Raw genomic sequence first — 19,623 nt, 5'->3', positions numbered from 1 at the left:
TATCCATCACATTAACATTTAAGTAATTTTCATGGTCATTATGGCACTTAGATTGAGGTTATTAGTATAACTTCAGTCAAAGAAAGCATGCCTACTTCTTTTTCTATAGCTTTAACAACTGGGGAAAAAAAACTTTTACTTTCATTTTAAAGTTAAATGTAGTGATAAGATTCTGTTCTCTTTCTATTACATCTTGAAATTGAATAGTTTTAACTTTATCTCAGGGTCTCTGGTAGATGACAAAAACCTCCCACATATATGGATAGAGAGAGGAAAATAGTACTCTTACGAACTCTTGAGGCATAGGGTATTTATCAGAGTAGAGGTGGGAGGGATAAGATGGGATATTTTGATAGTTCCAGGCATGTCTACCTTTGTGAAAACAGAAAACTAAGAAACCCCCAACATTTTGCATGAAGCTGTTTTCAAAATGAGGTTTTGGGTATCATTTAATGTTTAGGGGTCATTCTGGAGCCTTACTAACATATATGTATCTCTTTCAGTTCATTTTGTTAACGTAAAATGCCTTTAAATGTTTGAATGTTAGTGTTATTAGTTTAGTCTTTTAAATGATTAGAATATGTTTTGGGTTTAGAACAGTGTGTGAAAGCGATACAGGGAATCATATTTAGAGAAAACATTGTGATAGAAACGGGTAACCTTTGGGACAACTTCCAGCACACTCTGGTGGTAATTTCATTTTTCACTTAGCTCCGGCAAGTATAATTTTAAGGTTCTGATCCCTTGTTCTGATAACAAGGTGGATAGCTTACAAGGTCAGGCCATAGCTTACATCTTAAAGAAAACACAGCACTTGAGGAAAGGAAATACACATAAGTTTTTGAATCATGTAGATAATCAGGTTTCTCTGCCTGCCTCTGAGGGCGCTGCAGTCCGCGAGGACTACTGTTGTTAGGGAAGAGAGTCCTGTGAGAATTCACTGCTACTTAAGTGTGGCAACACACATCATCTACTTGTTTTGGAGCGCTTCTTTGTTTGTTTTTAATGTGAATAGAAGCCAAGACTGGAGTTGATAGCTATAAAGATTGGAAGTGGAAAGAACAAACTGAGAAGAGAAAAATCTAATGATGATGAAAGTTTCTAAGGAGGTTTTCCTTGATTGCTAAATGGAAAGAATCAGGGCACATGATTTGATGGGACAAAAGAAGCTGTAAGCGGAACACCTATCTTGGTTCTCACTGTTGCTGCAGTTTCTGAGGCCAACCTGTGATTTATGATGTTTATCTATGTTGGGGAAGCCATTTAGCAAAACACATAGTTTAGGAACATCCAGGAAGTTAGTAAGGCTTTTACAAAACTAAATTAGATCTTGCTACTTTCAGGAACTTTTTGCATAATGCAGGAATTCTAAGGGAGGGGAAGAATAATGTTTTTTTCATATAAGATCAGGGCTTAGTTGTACTTCACATACACTTTTTTTTTTTTGCGGTACGCGGGCCTCTCACTGTTGTGGCCTCTCCCTTTGCGGAGCACAGGCTCCGGACGCGCAGACTCAGCGGCCATGGCTCACGGGCCCAGCCACTTCGCGGCCTGTGGGATCCTCCCGGACCGGGGCATGAACCCGTGTCCCCTGCATCAGCAGGCGGACTCTCAACCACTGCGCCACCAGGGAAGCCCCTCACGTACACTTTGCCTTTCTCCCAAGAGCTAAGCATTTGATATGTTTATGTCACAAATAGAAAATATGCTGCTGTCCTTCTAACATTAAGATGATATTTTATATCCCCTGTAGTGCACACCATTAGTTGTTTTTGCAGCAGTGGAGATGGATTCTTTTAACCCACCTTTTACCCAGTTCTTTTGTCTGATGTACATTTACACACATGCACATCCACAGGTGCACGAATAATACTCATTTGTAGAGTTGGCCGATTTTATTTTATCTGAAACCATATTTATGACTGTCATAATGATTTTGTGGCAATGACTTTTATTGCATTTCTCTAGTCTCAGCAGTGCAATGGCATTTCAAACAAGGCATCAAAAGGACAGCCAGCTATGAATGGTGATGGATTTATTTACCTGCCGTGACAAAGAAGAGAGAAAACTTTTTCTTCCAGTCTTCTTCATGATGTTCATAATTTCATCCCTCAATGATAAGGTCTTACTTGCCTTTGGATTAAGTTATATGTTCGAAAAGATGGTGATAGAACTAATAATGGTGAAACCATGTACATCTATAGTTGTTTTCAGAAGCCAAAACATCCATCTTTTTCTGCTTCCCTAAAAATTAAGTAGATGTAAGGGATTATCATGCTTGTCGAAAAGATGAGGAAGTTAAGACACAGCGAACTTTGTATGCTTTTCTTAAACTAAGTGGAAAATTATTGATGGAGGTGGGAATGAACATTTCATCTTTGAACTAGTGACGCCTGTTTATTGAATGACTGTTATCAAATGAACGAGTATTGTTTTTAGTCACAGCTTTTAAGATACTAAAGCAGATGAACATTGATCTTGGTGTAAAGTGAGAGTTTCCATTCCTGTAGGTAATTCTGTTCAGCGGAGGCACCCACCTGTCTCCTCTTTAGTTCAGGTCCTGCAGTGCCCGCGGGTGAAGCTTTCAGTTTGTGTGTGCCCGTTCTAGCTCCAGGCTTGAGAGCTAACTTTTGTTTTTCATGGAGACTGGATACAGAAAGAAGTTACATGAAATTAGGATGTAAAAGGAAATAATCACCAACTAGTATTTCACGGTCTTTTTGTTTTTTTTTACTTTGTGGATTATTGTGTAGAAAAAGAGTATCCTTTGTTTCACTTGAACTTCTGTATTGGAAACATTAAAAAAGTTTAAAATAAAACTTTTAGTATACATTTTTGGGGGATTTGAAAAATCAAAATTAATAAAAATACAAAATGACAAAGGACTATATTCTTTGAAACTGATATGATGTTCTATGAGTGACACAATTAGAAAAAGTGTACATAATGTCTTGGGTAAGAAGTTAGCAGTTGGACTAACAATGCAGGGGACACAGGTTCGAGTCCTGGTCGGGGAAGATCCCACATGCAGCGGAGCAACTAAGCCCGTGCGTCACAACTACTGAGCCTGCGCTCTAGAGCCCTTGAGCTGCAACTGCTGAGCCTGCGTGCCACAGCTACTGAAGCAAACGCGCCTAGAACCTGTGCTCCACAGCAAGAGAAGTCACCGCAATGAGAAGCCTGTGCACTGCAACAAAGAGTAGTAGCCCCCGCTAGCAGCAACTAGAGAAAGTCCGGACGCAGCAGTGAAGACCCAACGCAGCCAAAAAAAAAAAAAGTTAGCAGTTTCTTTTCTTTTTTATAAATATATTTACTGCCTGATATTCTCTTATACTATTTGCAAATAAGTAAACTTGTGGGATCTGCAATTTTATGTTTGTTAATTCTAGCTTTGGCCTGGAGACCTAGTATTCACGGATAGGGCCCAGTAACAACTCCATCTATTTGGAACTCCTATATTTGGCATATTCTTCCAGCAAAACAGCCTCTGAGCAGGCAAAATAGAGGGTTAAAAAAAAGACATCATTAAAGAGGATTCACTTTACTCGTAAGACATCTCTCAGATTCTGTTTACTCTTTAATTCAGATACAGTTCCAGCTGCTGATTATAACATTTCTAATCCTACAGCAAACAGAAAACTACAAATTAGAAGATAGAAATGGCCTGATATTGGCAGTTGCATGGATAATATTGAAAAGTGCCAGAGAACAGCTTGGTAGTAAAGGAAGAGGTAGACTAACTACTAATAGCAGATGTAAGAATGAAAGAAAGCCTGGTGGTTTGGACTCTGCGCTGCCCTGACAGCATCACTTCATACATTCCCTTCCCCCTCCTCCCCTTCTTTCTTTTCTTTCTCCTTCCCGTCTTCCTATCTATTTACATTTTTATTGAAATGTAACGTGTATAGAAAAGTATGCATGCCATTAAATTATAAGTAAATAGCTCAGTGATTTACCTAAGTGAATACAGCCCTGACCCAGCACCAAAGCCAAGATGTAGACCATTGTCAGCAGCCAGAAACCCCCTCCTTCCTCCCCGCCAAGAGTAGCTTCCCTCCTGACTTCTGGGACTGCAGGTTACTTTTACCTTTTTTTTTTTTTTTTTTTTTTTTTTTGCGGTACGCGAGCCTCTCACTGTTGTGGCCTCTCCCGTTGCGGAGCACAGGCTCCGGATGCGCAGGCTCAGTGGCCATGGCTCACGGGCCTAGCTGCTCCACGGCATGTGGGATCTTCCCAGACCGGGGCACGAACCCGTGTCCCTTGCATCGGCAGGCGGACTCTCAACAACTGCGCCACCAGGGAAGCCCTACTTTTACCTTTTATTGAACTTTCTACCAGAAAAGTTGTATATCCTTGTGCCTGCCTGCTTTTGCTCAACGTTATGTTTGTGAGAATCATTCACGTTTTGTGCATAGCAACAGTTTGTTTATTCTCATTGCATTTCAGTGTTCCACTTTATAAGAATGCCACAATTTATTCATGATGGACTCTTGAATAAATTCACTCTTGATGGACATTTGAGTTTTTTTCCAGTTTTTGGTTATTATGCAAAGTGCTGCTCTGAGCATTATTACGTATGTCTTCTGGTAAATGTGGGAATTTGGGATGCGTGTGTTGTGAGTTGGATTGGTGAGCTAGACTTAGTAGATAGTGCCTTCCTTCAAAAGTGGTACCAGCATCTTACGAGAGTTTTGGCTGCCCCACATCCTTACAAACAGCTGGTATCATCTCTTTTTAATTTTAACCATTCTAGTGGATGTATAGTTGTATCACATTGTGGTTTTAATTTACATTTCCCAGAGTACCTTTTGTACCTTTTTATATGTTGATTGGCTTTTGTTTTTCTTTTGTGAAGTACTAGTTCAGGGTTTTTGATCATGGAGTTTCTGCCCAGTATGTTATCCCAAGTTACAGATTTTAGTACTTGGCGGGTAAACTTACCTTATTTGTTTAGAAAGCTAAGCTAACCAGACAAACTCGTTCATCAGTGTTTCTGTATAGTAAATGAAATAAACGGGTGAAGAGATTGGAAACATCTTTTTTTTTTTTTAAGTGAAAGTGAGTTTATTCAGAGATACACATTCCATAGGCAGAATGTGGTCCATCTCAGAAGGTGAGAGCAGCCCAGGGGTATAGGGTTGTTAGCTTTTATGGGCTGGGTTATTTCATAGGCTAGCAAGTGGGAGGATTATTCCACCTATTTTGGGGAAGGGGCGGGGATTTCCAGGAATTGGGCCACTGCCCACATTTTGCCCCTTTATGATCAGCCTCTGGACTGGCACCTGTGGGTGTGTCGTTTAGCATATGCTAATATATTATGATGAGCATATACTGAGGTTCAAGGTCTCCTGGAAGTCGAATCTTACAACCATCTTGGGCCTAGTCGGTTCTAACCAGTTTTTGTAGTATCCTGTTTGATTAGAAACATTTTGAACTTGTAAACACCGTAGTCTGGATCTGTGAAACTGTGTCCCTAAAAAAAACAGCTTTAACACAACATTCGAAACCATACAGAATGTGGCCTCTGTGCTTACCATAAAAGTAGAGTACCTTGTTATGTGGTATTGCCCAGTGACTGATGGAAATGTGCATTTGGAAGGTTTGAGTTGGAGACCAGGCTCTCTTATTTGTGAGTTATTTGATTCGGAGAATTTAGAAAATCATCTGTAATAGATCTCTTGTTTTTTTCATTAGTATTAAAATAGCTGTAAAACCTAATTCATTAGAGGTATTATGAGAGACAGATGAGGTGGTATTTATAAAACCTTGCTCAGAACTGTAAATGGCTATACATATTTTAGTTATTTTTTTATTGTTGTTGTGTTCTAAACATATCTTACTTTTGAGTTGAATTTCCAACACTGAGAGCAGTTCCTGACATCGTAATAGATGCTTGTTTGCTGAATGAATGAACAACACACTTAAGCACCCTTTTTGAGCTGTTAACTCTGCATGCTTCGAACTGTGTTTTACATTTTTTTCTCTAGAACTTTTACTTTTTATTGCTAAAGCTGAGTTGGGAACAGGGTTTATTAAACATCAGCTTGAAAAATTGAGTCTAGTAGCCAGCAGCTTGAGATCACCCATTTCACTATGTAGCTCATATCAAATTTATGCCTCCAAATAACACACACAGGACCTGGAGAACCCTTGAAAATGATTATAGTGCTCTTTACCCCATGGGTGAGCCCCCAGAGCTTACACATGGAATATTTTTTGCTTCTATAAATAGAATGCTGGCCAACAATTTCCAGATTTAAAATCTTGTAGTGGGTTTTCCAGTGCTGATACCTTGGAAACCATGTTTCGTGAAAAATGGAATTTTTAAAGATGAATAACAGCTGAAAACTGGAGCTTGTAGAGAGCCCTTTCAGCTTACTATGGTTAAGTTGGTTCTCGGATATGTTGATTCTATTATCAGAAGCAAACATGCAGCATATACCTTATGAACATTTGTGTAAAGCAGCGATTCTTAATCCCTTGAAAGGTCTGATTCTCAACTTTGGTTTGATTTTCTGATCCTCCTTTTTCTTCATATGAAAAGGAGTTTAGTGCCCTGTATTTATATTTAAAAGAAATAGAATGAAAATTTGTATGATTTTTTTTTTTGGAGAATTACATGATAAACAACAGTAGGTATCCCTTTGCAAAATCAAAGTCTTGCCGCAGAAGAAACTTGGACTTTGATATGGAAATCTAATTAGATTTTCTTACCCAAAGCCTGATTTTTTCCCCTTTTTTCTTATATTTGAGTTTTTTGTCTTTTCTTTTGAGAGCTGGTGGTGGTAGTGTTGGTTGGTTGGCTTTTATCATTTAAGTATAACTGTTTTGTGGTACTCAGATTACTGAGTATCTAACATGTATTGCTTCAGAATAACATGTCAGTGTACATTTTATGAGGATGTTTACATTTTAGGTAGCATCCCTCGTATGTGCTTGACCCGAATGTGGCTGCTTTAGGGTGATTTACTGGACAAATGGAATCATCTGGAATAGTAGACAACTTTTGTTTTCTTGTTACAGATATAATGCTATGGAAAATTGAAATAAATACAAAGGGTAATTATAGTGAGTCTTGTTAAACTACTGTTTTAAAAATAGTGAATTTCAGAAAACCTCATCTTCTGTTCTGGGTGATTTCATTCCTGTGAGAAGTTAAAGTGGATCCTTTAAAAACAAAAGTACCCAGTCATGTCTGGTTATTGCTGTGTTAAAAGCTGTAAGCAGGACTCCTCCCTTTGGTGTCTACTCGGCACATGTGACTTTAAAAAAGAAATTGAGGCTATGGATTTAGGGAAGAACAACTATTTAAAGAATAGGATTGTGACAACTATAGTATCTAAACTGATATCCCATGAGAGTGGAGTGAGATTAGCTCTTCCATATCTCCTGCTTTTCAGCATGGAAATCTGTTGGTCTCTATGGCCTGATGGGGAGATTCCTAATGTCTTTAACACAAACCAGGCTTTGGTACCTTCTACCCCACAATGATCATGAATGAAGTTCTGAAAGTGTTATTTGTGAAACATGTTTGTTCTGAGTGAGGACTGAGTGAGATCATCAGCCTGGAAGTTTGACTGTATCTTGAGTGTTGATGGCTGCCCTCCTCAAACCCTCCCCTTGCGTGTTGCATGTTGACTGCAGTTGCCGTGAGACCTCCCAGCAGAACTGCTTCAGAAATGCCTTCATTCCTTTGACCTCTAGAGACTGTGTCCTTAGGAATGTGAGATGAGCACTCATGATGTTAGCAGAGAGTAGGGCCTCATGTTAGGAGTTGGCTGAAGTACTGATTACAATCACCTTTAGAAAATTGCTGAGCGTTAACAGATTGAGAAGAAACACACAGCTCACACGTTTGCAGTTTTACAAGTTGAACTCCTTTGCCAGGGAAATGAGAGAAGGTGGATAGGAAGTGTCTCAAAAGATTTAGATAAATGAGATCAGATAATTTCCCTTGAAACGTACATTAAGAGATGAAACTAAAACACCCATCCAGAAACATCAGAAGAAAATATAATTCAAGCACTCCCAGTTTTTCCTGCCAAAACATTAGGCAGTGAATTGTACACTCTATTTGATCACTTTATTGCTTACTGCTCTGCACTGCCCTGTTTCATATGGGTTCATGTTGTCTTCCTACACTTTCTGCTTCCTCACTGTAAGAATTGTGTCAGGGTATCTTTTGTGGTCCTCACAGTGGATAGCATATTTTATAGTGAAAATACTTATTTAGTGGAATTATAATTAGTTACTTAAAAAATCTGGACAGACCAATCAGAGATGCCCAGTCATTACACTCAATTTAATTTAAAGTCTATTTCTTCTCGAGAAATTCCTCCAGTGTAGTAGCTCTGATCATTGCTGTTAGGTCTTTCAAATACTTCTTGTGAAATTCGTTGTCATGAAGTTTGGAATCTGGTAACTTTGGGGATGAAACTTTTGTAATTAGGGTTGTGATGTTTTATAGTTCTTTGGAAAAATTACCTAACCGTTCTATTTAGATAAGACTCTATTTTATCTGTTCTCTGAATTGGACACAGTTTTATGCACTAATTTTTTGAGATTAAAAATGAGTTGCTAGCACTTAAAAAAACTTTTTATTTTGAAATAATTGTAGGCTCACAGGAAGTTAGAAAAATGTAGTCCAGTTTTTACATAGCTTTGACCCAGCTTCCCCCAGTGAGCACTACTTTTAAGATTTCTAAAGAGGCATTTACCTAAAAAAAAGTTTAAAAGGAATTATAATTTTTTTTTTTTTTTTTTTTTTTTTTTTGCGGTACATCGGCCTCTCACTGTTGTGGCCTCTCCCGTTGCGGAGCACAGGCTCCGGACGTGCAGGCTCAGCAGCCATGGCTCACGGGCCCAGCCTCACCGCGGCATTTGGGATCTTCCTGGACCGGGGCACGAACCCACGTCCCCTGCATTGGCAGGTGGACTCTCAACCACTGCGCCACCAGGGAAGCCCAGGAATTGTAATTTTGTGCCTTCTCTGAAGAATATGTAGCAGATAGTGTAAAAAAGGCAAAATTAGGCACATCTAGTACTTTCTGGGTTTCAATTGGCAAATCTGAGTGGGCATCTCCTGTGGTAGGCAAGGGGAGAGTCATTTATTCACTTATGTATTCACATCTGTGAATTTGGTGTTTGCCTCACTCGAATCATTCTTTTATATTGTACTGATCGTGTTGAACTAGGAGGTTTAAATCCAGATGTTGTTCTCATAAAATCTTTGCAAGATATAATACAAATATAAATGAGGAAAATAGGACTCCACTATGGTACTGCTGTTAGGGCACTGTGATAATACTGGGTTTTATGTAAAGGTGAGAGAATATCATTGCACTATGTATTTATGTGTTAGGTGTATATTATTTGCCTTATCATCTATGTGCCTTATAATATGTGTGAATGCGTAATATACTGAGACATTTTAGAATAGATGTTTTACTTGTTATATATAGAATAGTATTTCCAGTGAAATCTCAATGTTTGATTATTTTTTGGTATATTGATAAATATTACATTTGAACACATACTATTTGAATTCAGTTATCACCTCTTAATAGGGGTCTTTTAATGTTGAATGTCTGTGTTCATCCTTATGAGCCTTACCTATGTGACTCCCGCGAAGGTTTGGTCTTACACCTCAAGACAGACATAACTGGGAAAGGTCTAGAGAAGTGCACTGCATATCATGAGAATAGGGGACTGTCTTCAGGAGAACAGACAGAAATTGACTTGAATGCTGTTATCTTGAACAATGAAGTCTGAAAGGAGACCTCACTTACGTCTGAGTCCAAGCCTAGGGAAAGTCATGAACACTCTGCCCCAAATCCAAGAACATCAGTGCTAGGAGGTCCACTTACAACTGAGAGAAATAGGTTTAGAGTTTAAATTTATGTAGTGGATATTTCTGTGAACAGCATTTTACCCTAAGAGGAGAAACTGGCTTCTAAAGAGGCACAGAACAAATCTTTACGTAGATTAAGTATTTATACAATGTAGAAGAGAATATGGATATGTTTGGTAAATAGACCTCTTTGGACAGTATTCTCTCTTGACTTAGAGCTCTCTCACAGCACTTTGTTCGAGTCACCTATCATTTTGTAGAATGGTTTCTTGCTTTTGATGTCACTGTCAGATGTCACTGAAGGGTGGTCTAAGGGATTGTGGGTCTGACCTCACATGACGTTTCCTGTAAAGTTTTACCTGCCTCAGCAGGTCTTATCTCAGCTCTTGACCTTGACCAGAAGATACTAGTATAAGTGCATTGTTAACACTTGAGGCTATAAAATGATCAAATCATTTAACACTCCCTGTAAAATTTCTCTAAATCAAGTCCACCCCTTGCTGCTGATAAAATAAAATTGGGTGTTTCTGAATTAAAACCAACACTTTTGGTTCAGGGTTCATTTGGGATAATTCCAGTACTCTGAAAGAGTTTGCTTTCCCAACTAAATGAAATTTATTTTGTAGGTTTAAAAATCGGTGTGGTAGATACCTTAGATGTAATATTATGTTCACAGATTAAATAGAGAGCTTAGAAAGCCCAATGCCATATATTTCTTTTCGACCCACAGCTTTTAGCTTCTGTGATGGAAGGACTCGGGTGTATGGGCTTGAATAACACAGTGTCTTTTATATAAAAACCAGAGCAGCAGAAAAAACCAGGCTAGAGTACGTGGCTCAGGCTTCAAGCCGGTTGCTGCTTGAATCGGGAGCTGGTGGAATAACTTCCTAGTCCTGTAGAGACAGTGAGGGTTCTAAGGTGGGTGTCCAGGGATAAGGGATCTATCAGGACCCTGACGATTTGGGGAGTAGTGATGGGATGGTGTGAATGCCTGAATTAAGGGCAGTAGGTACCATGGGTTGCAGTCTGTGGAATCAGGGGAGGGGAAATCATATTTTGAAGAGACCATTTCTGGGAAATTGTGAATCTGTCTGCTTAAATTGCAGGAGTGATCTATTTATCTACTGTCATTAGAGTATGAAGCATTCACTTTAATTGAATTTTCTGATAACTGAAGCTTACCTAATTAAGCATCCAATTAAAATTGCTAGTGGGAAGCAGCCACATAGCGCAGGGAGATCAGCTCGGTGCTTTGTGACCACCTAGACGGGTGGGATACGGAGGGTGGGAGGGAGACGCAAGAGGGAGGGGATATGAGGATATATGTATACATATAGCTGATTCACTTTTTTATACAGCATAAACTAACACACCATTGTAAAGCAACTATACTCCAATAAAGATGTTAAAAAAATTGTCTTAAAATATGTTTCTGAATTGCACACACTTATCTCCTTTCTTAACAATCTATTGAATATAATTTTCCCTTTTGTTCATCTCTCATGGTCATTATATAGTTCAGTGATGCTCTTTGGGCTGGAGACGTGTGGAGTTATTGCTCCTGTGCCAAGTGTTCCCACATTGCTGTGCTTTATACATTCTTTTGCTTATCCTTTATGTTGTAAAGAGGGTGTCTTAGCTGTGTCTCAACAGGGATTGAGGATCTTGCTATTTGCTTATATGGTGGGCAGTGACCCCCAAAGTATCTGTTCTCATGAGTTGAACATATATGAGGAAATGCTGTTTTGACTAGAGGCCACGACGAGAGAGGGGAATGGAGGGTACTGTGCCCTAGGAAGGAGGCCTTAGCCATATTGAGAGAGAGAGACTGTAAGACAAAGCCGAAGGACCCATTTTCATGAGGTGGTCTGAGAAGTGTGGGCCGGGAGAGGGCTGCTTCAGGATCCAGGTAGCAGAGTGTAGCTCTGGGGTGATGGTGCCTGAGGCAGTAGCTGTGGGCTTCAGTGCCTTGAAGGTTTAAAGCATTAGGACACCCGGAGAGAGCATCCTGGGCAGAAAAGTGGCATTCTCCAGTAGTCACTGGCCTTCAGTGAAGAGGCCCAAATAGAAGGTCATGAAAGGACTGGTGGTGAGCACGACTGACAGACTCCAGAAATGAGAGAAGGTTGCTGAGATCCAGCAGTCCTGTGGCAAATTTTGGTTATTGTTACCAAGACCTCTTTGTACCTGCAGGTACTGAGGCCTGTGGAAACTCCCATTGAGCTTGTTTTCTGAATCTGCATTACTGTCAGGATTTCAATGTGCTGTTTATGAGCATGGACGCTGGAGCCGGAGTGCCTGGGCTTGAGCCCTGCCTCCAGGACGGTCTTAGGTTGGGTTCCCTGGGAAACGGGTTCTGATTGGGCAGGAAGTTTATTGGGGCTTGCGCTGAGGTATAATACCTGTGAGGGAGTGAAGGAAGTTAGACTGGGCACAAGGAGGAGTTGAAGTCGATTCGATGGTAGCAAAGGCTTCTGCTGATGCCCTCAGGAGCTCTGGAGCAGAGGAGACCCTTCAGAGTTGCCTCCTCTTGAGGTAAGGGAGCCAGGCCTTTTTACCCCATGTCAACCAGTCGTGAGATGTGGGCTGCCCTTGGCCAGGGCACTGATTTTGAATCAGGTGGCTCTCCAGAGCAAGACTGAGCTGGGCGTTGTCAGTCACCCAACATTCCCATGGGGAAGCCCCTCCTTTATGAGGGGAGATCTGGGTGATACAGCATGGCCCCCAGATCCTTAGTGCTCCAGCTCTTCATCTGAATCCACCTCCTTTAAGTCCTCGGCTTTCAGTAACTTAATATATGTGAAATGCTTAGAAAAGTTTGTAGCACATAGTATGATTTAGGTGTTCTTTATTATGATCATACCTGACTTCATCACCTCTACCTTTCCTTTGTAATATGGTTCTTTTAATACAATTTGAGTTTGAAAGCTAATGCTCTCATTGTTAATTTTTTCTAATTTTCTTTGCAAGAGGAAAAAGTCTGACAATATCCTTGTAAGAACATTAATTTAGTGTACTATGTATTTTGGTAGTATTCGCATTTTTAATTTTTACTGGAAGAAAGGTGCAAAAGAAATAATCACTGATGATGAAATTGGAAGGATTTGGGCATATGGTGAATGAAATTTTTAGGTAGGGGTGTGTGTGTGTCATTTTTAGCCTCCCTCAGAGTAACTTAGGCGAGGACCTTCCAAGTTTATGGGACATGGACCTGCCTCTGCTGTTGCGTCGGGGAGTAGGATACAGCAGTTCATGGCCAGGTGATAGTGTCCGTCTCAGAAGGTCCCCAGAGTCTTGATCTTTGTCTTTCCTGTCACTCTGGTTCTAGATCTGAACATTACAACACAATCAGTAAATACAGCATTGCCAACTTAATTAAGTTGCTTCATTTCTTAAACATTTCAGAATCATTCTTTTCAACATTTCAGTATTTAAATTCCATAAATATAGAGCGGGTCACCTGGAGTGTTTTAGAAATTTGGTTTTGATTCAAAGTAATGTTCTCATGGAGGCTCAGTCCCTGCCAGTTCATTTCTCATTCACTTGGGGACATGGCTAATTCCTTTGGGCAGTTTCTGTCTCCTTCGTATTTGTATGGATGGAAAATGTTTCATTTGAAATGACTTACTTGATTGACCCCCTACGCACCAGGCAACTATATCATAGTAAGTTGTTTATTTTGCCCTGTTAACGTAAAAGCAGTGATAGTTAATTATGTGTGCCACAAAACACTTCTTTAAAACATAAAGTTTGTCTGTTTCTTCTCTTTGCACCAATAGTCCATTATTGGCATATCCTAATAAAGCCAGCAGAGCAGAGGAGGAACTACTGTGATACTTCCTTTCATGGAATTTTAAAAAAAAAAGACCTTCCTTGGATTCATTTTCTTCCTTAGTTTTAAGTTGCTTGTAGCTCTTCTCAATTTCTTTTAAAGAAATGAGAATATTCGGAGTAAACCATGAAAAATAATTTATCTACATATTTATTATACAGTGAACCATAGATGATGAAGATTATATAGAATACACAGTAAATATCAAGCCCAGTCAATGAGAAAATTTATCTTAGCTGCTTTGGTGTTACCGTATATTTGGGTTGAGCAGTGCATTGTGGGTTCCATGCAGAATTCCATAGTTAGTTTTGTTATGTGAGCCGGGAGCCTTATGGAGAATCTCACTTCAGCAACCAGCAAGGTTTTTTTTTTCCCTATTGAGATTAGGAATGTCAAGTACATTTAAGATTTTACTTCCACATTTTTTGTTTGTTTGTTTTTATTTTTTGGGGGGGGTGAATATTGATAAAAGATTTAAGGTTTGACTAATAGATGTGTAAAAGGTATTACTGTTTAAAGTGGTGAAAACTCATCTCATAATAAGCCCTTTCTAAAACCAAAGATGACTTTTAAAACTGTGCATTTTGGGGATTAAAAGACATAAACCCTCTTTTCAGAGAAATGTTGTTGAGCTCCATGTAATGGAAACAAGTCTCATATCCAAGAAGATTATGTCAGTACAGAATTTAATTCTCTAAAACATGAAATTATGACATTTGTATATATGATCTTTCAATGTGTAGGAGACATGAAGTAAAAAATGAATATTTTGGACAAAATTATTTATTGTTTCCAAAATGGACATGGATAAGAGTGATTGTATCTTGTATATTGTCTATTTAATCCCAGACCAGCCACAATTACCATGTGATTGCTTTGCAGAGCGTGGCCTGCTACTGACTCTCTAGAAGCCACTTCATGCTGCCTCTTTTTTTTTTTTAGCATGAATGCAGGTGGGTTTTTATGTGGGTTTTAGTTATAGTCTGGTGAAAAAAAATTCTCAATCTTGGGCCATTGTTTTGAGTTTTAAAATGAATAAATTAAAACCAGAATATATTGTAGATAAGAAGGAAAAATTGTCTAACAAAACCCAATTTTTTATTTAAATAGAAGGACATTACTTTCATATAGAGTATTACTCAAGGTTAACCAATTCTTAGCTTGTTCATCTAAATTTATACGTGTAGTACAGTCGTGGACATAAAATGTTTGCTTAAATGATCACTAATACAGTAGAAATACATTAAACTAGACTTTACTCTCAGAGTTTTACATATGAAATCTTTAGTAAACTCACTATTATATTACTTAAATAAAAGATAGAAGAGGAAGGATACATAATAAGCATCTCACTGTGAATTCCAGTGAAACCACATTATTAGAATTTACATTGTTTTTGAAAATTAAGGGCTAGTTTTTACTCAGTGATACTCAAAGGTTAACCAAAAGGAAAAGGAAGGTTCCAGATGGGTGTCAGCTCTTTGGTCTAATGGTCTAAATGAAATGGGGAAAAAAAATGAAAAAGAAATCATGGACTTAGACTAATGGTTCAGTTTCCAGCTGTAAACCTGGTGAGTTCGCTTTAAGTGCGGTTTGCTGCAAATTGATGATGGTTTTTAGCACTTAGCTTCTTATCTCCAAAGCACTTTCCAAATGTTGAATAATTAATTGCCACAACCCCTGTGTGGGGGGTAGAATCACAGGCATGTCTCTCTGTTTACCAGGAAACCATTATGGCAGAGTCTGTAAATGTTGATTTTTATTTTTAGAGGTTTCTGTGCTTTCCAAGGTGACCAGCTTTTTAAATGCTGTCCTGGTTTCCAATCACAGGGTCATGGGAAAAGTAATCAAGGATGTTGAGTACTTGAAAACTTTTTCTTCTCATTGTTCCCATTGTTTTCATCTCACTTCTGCCTGCTCATCATTTTGGAATACAATTTTTTTTGTAAAAAAAAGAAAAATGGAATAGTAAGTATCAGTAAGTTTAGTCTCTGAAATTAGTACATTCTCATCTCATATGGCAAATTCAAAATTTGGGAAACCTGGTGGAGCAATGGGAACAAATCTAAGTGGCAAAAAAGTCACATTCTGAAAACAGTTTTAATAAATTAATGAATCTTTCAAACAGTAGTTTTTATAACTTTAACTTAACCTTGGAGTATGTATATATATTGAATAGTGTATTATAGACAGTTGAGCTATGTGACATGTATAGAAGACAAACATATTAAAAAATTAGAGCACAAGAAAGAAGATAAGAGGCTAATTTAGTATAGAATGAAATGGATAATTGAACACTGGCGTTAATAAAACTGAAAGGAGTTTGAGAAGAGGGATGTCTTAAGTGAAGGTGCAATATTACCAATATGACAAGAGCCTTGAGTGGCTCTTGTCACTCAAGGGTGGGTGGCTTCCGGTGGCGACCACGGCTTACCAGATGACAATACCTACATTAGCCAGACTGATTCCTGGCTCATTTGTGTTGCCAGCCTCAGGATGTCTACTGATTAGCTCTCTGGAGAGATGCAGCATGAAGTCACTGTGGCAGACGCAGGAGGCTATCCATCCCTCAGGTTCTCAGCCTTTGAAACAGAAAAAGAGCCAGGGCCTTCCTTTAAGAGCAGTTAACTAAACTGTTTATGTTTTGAGAAACTGACCAGATAACAGAGAATGCTGTGGTGATTGTCTCTGATAAGTGCTGAGTTTCTTTGCGTATGATGAACACCTTTAAAGGCAGCCAGAGTTCGATTCTTCATGTCGTTTCAAGGAGATAAGGTCCTAGAAATCTTAGAAGTGTCTGCTTACACTTGTCTGCTGAATGCAGAGATAGATTCTTAATTTTGAGGTCTGGGGTCCACAGCTGGACCTTAGGCTGGGGCTCATGAACCCCCAGATATTGTATACAGAATTTGTATGTTTATATGTTTTTGGAAGAGTGCATCCAAAGGATTCATGTGTTGCTAAAGCGGTGACATATACAAAATATTTTATATTTAATGTGGCCTAGTGTCCCTTAACAATGTTTACTTAGTCCCCTACAAATAACAAAACAAAACATTAGTTTTTAGCTATCTACTCCCCCCCAAGTCTGGGTGGAAAGGAAATGAGAGCCCTTCAGCTCTAGGATATCACCTCTAAAAATCTAATGTTTTATGTTATCAGAAACATCAGAAAGTGCAATGATGCAATCAAAACCAGTGAACATGGTTATTTAACCACAGTGCATTAAATTTGGAAAGGTAGTGATCAAGTCCAGCTTATCTACAATCAGTCATGGGGCTTTCTTGCTATCAGATCTGAAGAAGTTATGCCCATAAGGATCGGCAGCTTTGACTGCATTTGTACTTTAGCTTACTTTCAGACATGAGGTACTTTGATAGCATTTTTGTGGGAAACTGCACATTGAATATGTGATACCTATGGGAAGTGAGGGAATTCCTTGCCTCTGTGGGGTTCCTTTTATAAGCAATGTACTTATTTTCCTGAATATTGGTAGATTAATTTAATTTTTGTAAATAAGATCATGTTTATGTGAAATTTTACAAATAAGATCTTGATTACCACTCATTAGGGGAAGCTTGATATTTAAAAGAATACTGCAATATAAGAGATTGGTAAATACTAGTGCAAAATAATACCAGAAAATTAGGGTTCTTTACTTGAGTTCAGAGTTGGCCTTTGCGGGGCAGGGGTTCAATAACCTCATGAAAATAGAGCACCATTTAAATTATACATTCATCTATCCATTTTATTTTGAGGTTATTATCTATAGCTTTTATCAGATTTTCAAAAGGCCATGGCCCCAAAAGAGGTTAAGAATCACTCACTTATAATGTCAGAGTCTTATATGTGCTTGTCTAAAAAGAACGCTTCTATTTTGAAGATTTTGCTCAACTTCAGAAATTTAAAGAGGGGTCATTGATAAAGAATAAAATGGTATGACAAAATGGACCTCAGAAGGGTTTAGGGCTGCTGTGGTTTGAATGTTTGTGTCCCCCTCCAAATTCACATGTTGAAAACTTAATTCTCAAAGGTGATGGTGTTAGTAGGTGCGGCCTTTGGGAGGTGATTAGGTCATGAGGATGGAGCCCTTGTGAATGGGATTTGTGCTTTTGTAAGAGATTCCACAGAGCTCTGTAGTCCCTTCTGCCATGTGAGTATACAGTGAGAAGTCTGCAACCTGGAAGAGGGCTCGCACCTGACCAGGCTGGTGCATGGACTGGTCTAGGACTTCTGGTCTACAGAGCTGTGAACAGAAAATTTCAGTTGTCTATAAGCTTCTCATCTGTGATAATTTGTTATAGCAGCCCGAAGGGACTAAGGCTGAAAGTTATGGAGATTCATTACACAACATTGTACATATATTTAACACTACCGAACTGTACACTTAAAAATGGGTGGTTGGAAAATTTTGTTATGTGTTTTTTGCCACAAGTAAAAAAAAAAAAAATTTAGGGCTGAGTTCAGTGCTTGATAAATATGTATTAGATTTGACAAATACCTAAGAAGATAAGAAAGATCAAACCAGCACCTCTCAATTAACTGAGGGCCTGGAATTGAATATGTGGGTTAAAAAAATCTATGGATAATACATGAAATCTCATTATGATCAATAGTTGGAACAGTTTCACCCATGAAATGCACATTCATTTTGATTCTGTATATATAAAAAAAGGAGAGAGTGGTTTCTTACTCTATTGATTGGTTTGGGTTTTATTTCTTGGTTTAGGTTTTATTTCCTCTATGATGGCTATCTATTGGAGGCATATCATGCGGTGCTTAAGTATTCAGGCCCTGGCAGCAGACCAAATGGTCATTTTGTTTTGCCATTTATGACTGTGGTCTTGGGCAAGTCAATTAACAGCATCCTTGTGCCCCTCATCTGTAAAATAAGCATAACAATAGTACTGATCTCATAGGGTAGCTGTGGAAAATCAAATGCTCTAGCATATATTGACAGCGGTGCCTGTCTCATGGCAAGGACTTAATAATTGTTAGTTTATTACGACTTTTGGAGTGATGCCTACCAATAAGATAGATAAGATACTGCAGGCTGAAAGGACAGCAAGAAGAAATGAGATGTTGGCTGTGCTCCAAATGCTATAATCTTCCCTTGAATAAATGAGAGTTGATGGTTTATGTTATTGACACTGGTGTGAAGTCTCTCGGAGAGTTTCATTTGATTTAATATGTCTAGACACATGGGTCTTCCAAACAATATTTCTGAGCTTATTAATTCAGAGGTATAAAAATTTAAAAAATCTGTAACCATGTGTGAGGATAAATTTTTAGGATATACTTCCATAACCTTAAAGAAAACTATGCCTATAGGTACATATTAGTGTTGCTTTTAAAACTAAATATGATTTCTTGTCATTTCACACACACATAAACTAAACAAAGGTCACAGACGGTAAAATGAATTTTAAAATGTTGAGATCAGATCATTTAGTGAATAAACTTAATTTTCGGGACTTCCCTGGTGATCCAGTGGTTAAGACTTCACGCTTCCAATGCAGGAGTCCCGGGTTCAATCCCTGGTCAGGGAACTAGATCCCGAATGCCGCAACTAAGAGCCCGCATGCTGCAAGTAAGACCCGGTGCAGCCAAGTAAATAAATAAATAAAATTAAAAAAAACAATTTAAGTTTCATCTTTCTGTAGTGGTAAAGGAAGCTCTGGAAGTGGGAGAGTGATGCAGAATTTGCTACTTCAGATTCTTCTTTATGAATCACTTCATAGTCTTCCAAACGTGTTTTTTTTTTTTTTTTTTTTTTTTTTTGCGGTACGCGGGCCTCTCACTGTTGTGGCCTCTCCCGTTGCGGAGCACAGGCTTCGGACGCGCAGGCTCAGCGGCCATGGCTCACGGGCCCAGCCGCTCCTCAGCATGTGGGATCTTCCCGGTCCGGGGCATGAACCCATGTCCCCTGCATTGGCAGGTG

At 38.8% G+C, this 19,623-nt stretch overlaps 2 protein-coding genes across 2 annotated transcripts in view; both read left to right on the top strand.

Annotated features, from left to right (window-relative positions):
• The window catches only part of DCK (deoxycytidine kinase), a 120,496-nt gene extending 117,742 nt beyond the window's left edge, over positions 1-2,754 (top strand). Inside the window, exon 8 of the mRNA XM_060148052.1 lies at positions 1,969-2,754. The gene's annotated coding sequence lies outside the window, so the exon portion shown is untranslated. The remainder of the gene's footprint in view (positions 1-1,968) is intronic.
• The window catches only part of SLC4A4 (solute carrier family 4 member 4), a 347,265-nt gene that overhangs the window by 1,489 nt on the left and 326,153 nt on the right, over positions 1-19,623 (top strand). The gene's annotated exons all lie outside the window — the stretch shown is intronic.

This window comes from Lagenorhynchus albirostris, chromosome 4 (assembly GCF_949774975.1).
Source record: "Lagenorhynchus albirostris chromosome 4, mLagAlb1.1, whole genome shotgun sequence".
NCBI classification, from domain to species: Eukaryota; Metazoa; Chordata; class Mammalia; order Artiodactyla; family Delphinidae; genus Lagenorhynchus; species Lagenorhynchus albirostris.
The sequence above is the reverse complement of the archived record's forward strand: the minus strand, read 5'-3'. Positions and strand labels throughout refer to the sequence as shown.